Raw genomic sequence first — 9614 nt, 5'->3', positions numbered from 1 at the left:
TTGTTTTTGTTCTTGTTCTTTCTTTCTTTCTCTTTCTTTCTTTCTTTTTTCTTTCTTCTTCTTCTTCTTCTTCTTCTTCTTCTTCTTCTTCTTCTTCTTCTTCTTCTTCGTCTTCTTCTTCTTCTTCTTCTTTATCAGTTCCTCATTTTTTTTATGCACTTTTTTCCCTCCTCCTTACTTTTTGCTCGCCTCCTCCTCCTCCTCCTCCTCCTCCTCCTCCTCCTCCTCCTCTTCCTCCTCCTCCTCCTCCTCCTCCTCCTCCTCCTCCTCCTCCTCCTCCTCGCGTTATGTCTTTCTTGCCCCAGAGTTTGTGTTTTTGTTTGTTTTGTTATCTCCTTCAGGATTTTTCTTTTTTTTCAATTTTTTTTCTTTTTTTTTTTCTCTCTCCAAAGGTCACAGATAAAGGAGTCTAGTTCTCTCTCTCTCTCTCTCTCTCTCTCTCTCTCTCTCTCTCTCTCTCTCTCTCTGCTTATCTTCCCTCTCATAATCGTTTCTTCGTCTTATCTCTAACAGGCAGTAGTGGAAGTTGGTGGGGTTCTCAAGAGTGGAAGTTGCTGCTGGGGTTCTCAAGGATGGAAGTTGGTGGGGTTCTCAAGGGTGGAAGTCGGGGGGGTTCTCAAGGATGGAAGTTGCTTAGGTTCTCAAGAATGGAAATTGGTGGGGTTCTCAGGAGTGGAAGTTGGTGGGGTTCTCAAGGGTGGAAGTTGGTGGGGTTCTCAAGGATGGAAGTTGGTGGGTTCTCAAGGGTATTTTCTTTCACAATTCCACTTGCTTAACAAGGATTCTACACAGCCTGTACTAACATCCCTGGGAACCTGCGTCGTCATATTCACAATCCCTGACAAACTGTACTGAAGAGAGAGCAAAGCGTTGAAAATATCGAACCTGGAACCTCACGTGACGCGAGAGATGCTGTAACCACTTCGCCACCCACTCGTTACTCCCTCAGGCATTCGAACTCAGGGTCTCTCTCACGTGTAAGGCAAATGCTTCGCCGCTCCGTTAGTAGTAACTCACAGTATTCAGTAAATGACTGAGACTGGTGTGCTTTGCTGCTGTCTATGATAGCTATTGAGGTCAGGAGTGATAGAAGTAGCGTCATCCTGTACATTTCATTGCCGCAAGATCTTGGCCTATATTTGTTTGTTTTTACTGTGCCATTGCCCACCTCTGCCAACATGATATAGTTTTTTCATGTGGTTTTATATATATACGGGTGCTGGAGAGTGTTATTGTTATTGGTTTGTTTATTTATTTATTTATTTTCGGACAGGGAAAGAAAATAAGGTAGCGGTTTGTGAAATGTAAGTAGATATCTAGTTGGGAAGGAGGAGGAGGAGGCGGAGGAGTAAATGATGATGGTAATGTTAACTAAATACTTCAGCAAATGCCGTATTTTAAAAGGAGAGAGATTTTTTTGGATTGTTAATAATCTTTTTTGTTCCTCTTTTTCTTCTTTAGACTGATATTAACTCCAAGGAAACTACTACTACTACTACTACTACTACTACTACTACTACTACTACTACTACTACTACTACTACTATTACTACTACTACTACAATGCATATTCCTTTACTTTTCTTAGTTTATTTTTTTTTTGGGGGGGGGCTCATGAAAAAAAAGAGAAAGTAAATATATATAATTAAGAGAACTAAAAAACTCCTCCTCCTCCTTCTCCTCCTCCTCCTCCTGGTTGGGACATCATATGGTTTCAGCCTTCCTCTCCTGCTTGGTATCTTTTCCTATACAGTGTGTGACGCAAGTGTTGAAGCAAGCAACACGTGTCACTCATTGATGCTTATATGAGTCAGCACGCCCCGCCTACTCCCCACTCTCTCTCTCTCTCTCTCTCTCTCTCTCTCTCTCTCTCTCTCTCTCTCTCTCTCTCTCTCTCTCTCTCTCTCTGTCACCGAATTCATATAAGATAAAATAACATGACTCGTAAACAGTGAAGCAAAATACGAAATAAATTGAATAAAACGAACTGTAAATAAACACATGACGAATGACTGCGTAATGTATTAATAAGTAAATAAGTAAATAAAGTAGAACATTCATTACGTGTGAGTGAAATACGTAAACCAGCAAACGGAGCGTCACCTTACCAAATGTAACGTAACCTAACGTAACCCAACCACACCAGATCTTACCGAGTCCAACACAAACCAAACCAAATCAAACCGGCGTCTCACAAACACATTTTCGTTATTTTTTCCTTCACCTGTTTCCGTCAACTTTTACCCAACCCAACAAAACCCAAGCAAGCCAACCCAATCCTACTCTAAATTAATCAGACCCTAACCTAACTTGATCTACAGGTGCTGGAGAGTGTGGGGGGGGGGGGATCATGTTTAAAAGACGAGGTGAACGATCTTGCCTCGTGTGCGTGGAAATCTCACACACGCAAGGACATCCTGAAAGATTTGCGTCATTAGGTCTGTATCTACTGCTGGGAGGTGCGTAGTGGTGGTGGTGGTGGTGGTGGTTGCAGTAGTAGTCTTTTATATTGATGGTGGTTGTGGTGATGGTGGTGATGGTTACTTGTAGTGGCTGTAGTTAAAATTCTTGTTATTTTTTTCTCGTTTTCCTTTCCTATTCTGCACTGAGTTTATGAAATGGCTCTCTTTTCTCCAGTTTTCATTATTTTGTCGTTGGTTCACCTTGCCTTTTCTTTCTTCCTCTCAGTTTGATGAAGCTGAAAGGGATCTGCGATAGTCAATTGTTTAATACAGTGGGAAATTATTATCGTCTGCTATCATTGCGTTTTCTTTAGCTCTCGTTTTCTTTAGTTCCGTTTTCCTTGGTTCATGAAAGCCTCTCCTTTCTACAAGCAAGTTCAGGGAATTGTGTGTGGCTGATCTTGTAAACTGCTGGTTGTGTCAAGTTACAATGAAGAGGAGGGAAAGAAGGGAAACAGAGGAGCAGGAAGAAGAGGGGACAGGAAAAGAAAGAGGAAAACGGAACAGGAAGAGGAGGGAGTGGTGTAAGAATAAAGAGGAAAAGGAACAGGAGGAGGAAGGATGAAGAAAGAGAGAAAGAAGGAGGAGGAAGATGAGGAGGAAAGGAACTGAAAGAGGAAAAAAGAAAAGGTGTGGAAACTAGTTATTATTATTATTATTATTATTGTTATTATTATTATTATTATTATTATTATTATTGTTGTTATTATTATTATTATTATTATTATTATCATTTATTATTATTATTATTATTATTGTTATTATTATTATTATCATTACACTTGCGGTGAATTAATTGGAATGTCGCTTTTCATATTTTGGTTAGGATTACTACTACTACTACTACTACTACTACTACTGCACGATTCATTTACCAAAAGTTCCCTCTTTCTTAACTATTGCGTCACACACACACACACATACACACACACACACACACACAAGGGCAGACAGGTGGGAAGGCGCGGCAGCAAGGTGAAGGCTAGACTACTCTTCCTCACACCCTCTTGAACAAGGTCTGGTAAAAAACCTTGTAAAACTTGCGTTGTTTCCGGCGTGTAGTGTTTGGCTGAGAGGCGGTGTGTGTGTGTGTGTGTGTGTGTGTGTGTGTGGTAATCAGTGGCGTAGAAAGCGAGGAGGAGAACGAAGATAGTGTGCGTATTTTCAAACATCACGTCTTATTTTTTAACAGGATCTAATATTTTAAGGGAATATTCATTAGCGGTGTAATGACCCCAGTGTTTCTCTTATTTGACTCAAGGGCGCAGCAACAGAAGTGGAGGTGATGCGTTAAGAGACTAAGGCTGAGATCATCTGCGTGGCCATAAGAGAAAACTAAGCGTTTTGAAACACGTGTTCAAATATTAGGAGGCATAGATAGATAGATAGATAGATATATACATAGATAGATAGAGAGATAGATAGAGAGAGATTGTTGTTTTTCATCTTCATCGTCATTTTCATCATCATTGTCATGTTGTTGTTCAATTCTTCTTCTTCTTCTTCTTCTTCTTCTTCTTCTTCTTCTTCTTCTTCTTCTTCTTCTTCTCCGTCATCATCACCAACCACGACCACAACCGCCACCACAAAAAGAAAAAAAAAAGAAAAAAATATAATTAACAAAAGGAGGAGGAAGGAAGAAGAGGAAGAAGAAGAAGAGGAGGAGGAGGAGGAGGAGGAGAAGGAGGAAGAGGAGGAGGAGGAGGAGGAGGAGGAGGAGGAGGAGGAGGAGGAGGAGGAGGAGGAGGAGGAGGAGGAGGAGATTACAGCCATAACTCACAACCAACCTCTTAGTCACACCCTTCTACACCCCTTTCAGAAATCACCTTCTGTTATCCATTAAAAGTTGAAAGAAAACGGCCTTGACTCATAGAAAAAGGGAAGTATTATTTACTTAAATGGTTAACTATTTTTTTTAGGAATTACTACAGCTTGAGAGAGAGAGAGAGAGAGAGAGAGAGAGAGAGAGAGAGAGAGAGAGAGAGAGAGAGAGAGAGAGAGAGAGAGAGAGAGAGATGTAGAAGTCACTGAATCGATACAAATGAAGGATAGCAAGATGAGAAAGAAAAAAAATAATAATAAAATCGATCAGTTAAGAATGTGACTTGTCTCTTGTTCAGTGTTAACTTGTAATTGTTCTGTTCACTGACACACACACACACACACACACACACAAGGCTTCGTAAGTGAGACAAAGTTACATGATCAGAGAGAGAGAGAGAGAGAGAGAGAGAGAATATCTACCCTAGATAAGTTTTCCTAAATTTCACTTGTGTGTGTGTGTGTGTGTGTGTGTGTGTACAGAGCCCATTTCAAACAAGGTCATTTAAAAACCACTGTTTCTTCCTTACTTTTCCTTATCACGAACTCTTTCCTTCCTTTCTTCCTTCCTTTTCCTTCTGTTTCCTTCCTTATTTCCTTCCTTCAATTTTCCTTTCCCTGCACTGTTTGGATTTCTCTCTCTCTCTCTCTCTCTCTCTCTCTCTCTCTCTCTCTCTCTCTCTCTCTCTCTCTCTCTCTCTCTCTCTCTCTCTTTCAAGGTTAATTTACGGTGTGAAGTTATTTCTACTTTTTTTTTAAATATCACCTAGTTTTGTTCACCTGCTTGACGTCATTACCTGTTACCTGTCCCGGATGTGTGACAGGTAGTAGTAGTAGTAGTAGTAGTAGTAGTAGTAGGAGGAGGAGGAGGAGGAGGAGGAGGAGAAAGATAATGAAAAGTGGATTAAGAGAACAATTGTGAAAAAAGAACAAGATAATGATAAAAAGAAGTGGATGAAAGGTAAAGAAGGAGGTGGAGGAAGACGAGAGGACAGGGATAAATGCAGGAGAATAATGAAAAGAACAAAATGAGAAAAGAGCAATGGAAAAAAAAAAAGAAAGAAAATGAAAATAAAGATAAAGATAAGAAGAAAGAAACTGAACAACGAGTATGTGGAGGAAAAAGAAGAGTAGAAAGAGAAATAAAGAAATAAAGAACAGCAAGAAGGGAGATAGAGAAAAAAAAACCCATAGAAAACGAAAACGAACTGGAAGAAAACGAAATGCAACCACTTTCCTTACGTCACGCACCCACGTCACACTTCCTTCTACATCCCGGATCTCCCCGCTTGTGACGCATCGACCCACAGAAAACGGCACCATCTCGCGAGGAAGGGAGAGTAATGCTAAAATGATGGGACTGTGACCTTGTGGCTTCTCTCTCTCTCTCTCTCTCTCTCTCTCTCTCTCGTATTACGCCATTTCAGTTTGTCAGTAAATGTAAGAGAAAATGTATGTTTATTAATGGCAGACTGATATGTTCGGAAATTGTTTAAACTTTTTAGCAATTGTTTCTAATATTTATGGTAAAATACAAGTATTCCCATAACAACTTATTTCCATTTTTTTTTATGAAAGCTTTGTTTCTTTGAATATATGAACAGGAACTCCGTGAATATACAGTAAGAGTTTCAAATAAAAAAAAATATTGTGAATCATTTCAACAATAATTTTTTATTTATTTATTTTTTTCAGAATACAAGGAACACACGATCATTACAACTTAACACAAGAACACATAAACATATGAAGGATAATTTAATGTATTGTAAGCAAGCATATTTTTTCTTTTACTCTAGTTCAATTTTTAAGTCAATTTTATCTCTTCTTTTAATTTCAGGCCTGGTAAGATGGAGCCCTTCAGAGATGAAGGCCTTCTCATCTCATTTCATCATGCTTCAGTGTGCTCACCGCCCTCTACTTTGTCAACAAGCACTGCAACCATCGTTCCCTGGACGCTCCACGCGGACGACGACCTGCTCATTGGCACTCACGTTAAGTGTTTTCATGGTTGTAGTGAAAAACTAACAAGATTTCTAAGTCATCAACGGAAGAAACGGTCTTGAAGACTTGGCTACTCATCTCTGTGGCTTTCAAAAATGGTCGTGGTGAGTGAGCGAAGCGTTTCACGATACGTACCTTGTAATGACACAGCGAGTTCCCACAGCGAGTCTCCCATCAACACCTGGCACTTCTCAGGTTACACGGGCTTACCACACGTTACTTGCAATGGAATCTCCAGTAAACTACTATAAGTCTGAGTGGTCGTGTCGAATCGTTTTTCGTAAATAAAATCTTAAAACTATTTAGGCAGTAGATGTTTGAGACCCCGACCTAACTGGCAAACATGCTTTGGTGCCATATGCAGATAACGAAGGCAAGTAGAGGAAATTTTGGGTAAACTTTGCTAAAATTTACAGGCACTGGAAGAGAGGCTGAGTATTGCCATGCCAGATGCCTCGCCCACTAATCCTTTGCTGACGTTCATGTCACGCTTAACTAAAAGTAATTCCCCATGCCACCACCGGTTCTGCCTTTTTGCCTCGCACACACACACACACACACACACACACACACACGGCAAGGAAGCGAGTGGGAGTGCATTGCTATTACCACCACAACACCACAACACATCACCACACGTCACGATATTCTTGGCACCCCCTTCATTCCGCCCTCCTTCATCCTCCTCCTCCTCCTCTTCCTACTGCTACTACTACAACTATCACTCTCCACCCGTAATACTCTTCATTCATCCTTCTTTCTTCCTCCTCCTCTTCCATTCCTCGCTTTTCCTTCTCCTACTTCTACAACCTAACAATTTCATTCTGGGAATACCCTGAAATGTCAAGAAAAACGCATGAAATTGAGGTAAATATTGACGAGGAGAAACTGGGAGGCTGGAGGTAAGGTCTCGGTCTGGGTTCTCTTTTTCAATGTGTTCGCTGTGAATGGTGCTTCATCGTTCAATTTACTGAAGCATCATTTGGGGTATTTAGGGGATTATCTATTTATTTTCGTGTTTAAAGTATATGGGAAATCAGAATAGGTAGTGCATTCCAATCTGAGAGTCTTCTTTCTATGTATCTATGTATAAGGGCCGAGACGAACATTTTCCCTGCTTCCCTCCTTGCCTGTACATCAATATTTAGCTTGACTGTCGGTGTCTCCAAACTCACGTTAAAAAACCCAGAATTAACAACGAAAGTAGATAAATAACCTCTCAAATGCTTCAAATACGGCTTAGATAAATGAGTGCAGCGCCCTTCCCACCGCACAGACCGAGACCTTCGCTGCTGCCTCCCCGCATCGCTTCCTCAATATTTCCCTTAGTACTAATAATCTTTTCCGGGTATTTCTATTTTTTTTTTCACACACACACACACACACACACACACACACACACACACAAAGACATATACAGCATTGGGTGTATTTCATGATATTCTGACAAATACAATTACTTTAAACGAAAATTATACAGCGTCACACACACACACACACACACACAAAACAGTGGAGCGGGTGGGCGTGCATTGTTATCACCACCACACAACACCACACCTAACCACCAGACCACCACACCAGTGTTCCCTTGGCGGCGCGGCCCGCCTCACCCCTGCGAGCACCGCCGAGCCGGGTCCTGCCACTCAGCAGTTCAGGCAAGAATTTCACAGTTAGTATTTAGAGCAATTTCCAGTATTTTCCAGGTGTTTCCAGGTGTTTTATAGACGCGTCTGTAGTAGTAGTAGGAGGAGGAGGAGGTGCAAGTGGATGTGGAAAGAAGGAGTCTGGAGAGGAGGGAAGAGGAGTGGGTACCCAGGAGAGGGCGAAAAAAAAAAAAAAACATTTCGGCTCCGGATCATCATCTTTCTTCTCATTAATTAGTGAAGGTGGCATTGTTTTCATATTTAATTCATTATAAGGAAACTAAAACAAGTTATAATCTAAAATAAATTTCAGTCTAGCTGTGTTTTTGTTTGTCGAAAAATTACCGTTTCGATATTTTATATATTTTTACTTTTTTTTTTTTTTTAATTAGCACGCCCAGGGTTGTTTTGGTATTGGATTTAAGACTTAAAAAATATAAGAAACATGTAACAAGTAATAATATTCAATAAAATCTAGTGTAGCAATACATATTTTCAAATTTAACATACGTCCGTTGCTAAAAATGAAAAACTAGTTTCTTTATACGACCAGGAATTCGTGTTTTCTTTATTTATCTGGAAAGAATTTTTTTTTTTTTGTATTCAGAAAATGTAATAGAATCTTGTCTGGCTGCGTTTTCTTTCTAGATATTATAATGTTTTTGTAGCACCGTTCGTAAGAAATACAGATTGTTTTTGGGATATTTCGTTATTATTACTGAGTTCGGTAATCTTTTTATGTTTTGGATTTTAGTTAAAGTAAACGGCGAGTCAGAACTTGTAGTGCATTCTAGTGATTTTTCCTTGTGATTTTCAAAATGAAATGCGTTACGTAAATATAAGGGCCGAGACGGACATTTCCCCTGCCTCACTGTCTGTACTCTAATATCTACCTAAACTCGAATAGAGGAGGAGGAGGAAGAAGAAAGGAGGAATGAAGGGAAGTAACGTTGGAGTGATGATAGTAGTTGCAGTAGTAGTAAGAGCAGGAGAAGGAGGACGAGGAGAAGAAAATGAGGAATAAAAGAGGAGGAGAAAGAAGGAAGGAGGAATGAAGGGGATGCAGAGGATTCTGTGGTGTGGTGGTGTGGTGCGGTGATGTGGTAATAGTAACAATTCACTTCCCTGTGTGTGTGTGTGTGTGTGTGTGTGTGTGTGTGTGTGTGTGTGTGTGTGTGTGTGTGAGGAAAAATGAAAAGGACTGCTGGCTGGATGGGTGATTACTCATAATTAAACGTCACATGAGCGTCACGAAAGGATGCGTAGCGGAATATCTATCATAACGACACCTACATCTTCTCGCTACGTAGCTAAGTTTACCCATAATTTACTCTTATAATATGCAAAGAATAACATACCAATAAGGAGTTAGTGTTCTATTACACATAAATCCGAGATAAGTAATAATCTTCTGTGAAAGTAACCGAACACCACAAGACACCAGCTGGCAATGAAGTGTTACTGGTGCGGTGTAGCGGAGACCCCCGAGCCTTTATTAAAGAAAACCACTCGACTTGGAAGAAAAGTTGTGACGGGTTTTTATAATAATTAAATGTGCCATTATTTATTGTACTTTTGTACTTTTGTGGGGATAAAAAGTTAAGTAGTTGTATAGGCTGGCAAGTGTCTGTTTTAGTGCACTCCTTCCAAGACTGAGCGTCATCAGAGTTAGGTTGATTGT

General features: G+C 40.2%; 1 long non-coding RNA gene across 4 annotated transcripts in view; it reads left to right on the top strand.

Annotated features, from left to right (window-relative positions):
- Positions 1 to 9614, top strand: part of LOC135094355 (uncharacterized) — a 48117-nt gene that overhangs the window by 30619 nt on the left and 7884 nt on the right. For 2 of the 4 annotated variants that reach the window (XR_010263762.1, XR_010263758.1), the window contains exon 3: positions 6124 to 7959. This is a non-coding gene — a long non-coding RNA (uncharacterized LOC135094355). Of the gene's footprint in view, positions 1 to 2342; positions 2439 to 6123; positions 7960 to 9614 lie in introns of those variants that run through there. The other 2 variants (XR_010263760.1, XR_010263759.1) reach the window with 2 other exon arrangements.

Source organism: Scylla paramamosain, chromosome 45 (genome assembly GCF_035594125.1).
Source record: "Scylla paramamosain isolate STU-SP2022 chromosome 45, ASM3559412v1, whole genome shotgun sequence".
Lineage (NCBI taxonomy): Eukaryota > Metazoa > Arthropoda > Malacostraca > Decapoda > Portunidae > Scylla > Scylla paramamosain.
Note: the sequence above shows the minus strand (reverse complement) of the source record. Positions and strands in the feature narration are given on the sequence as shown.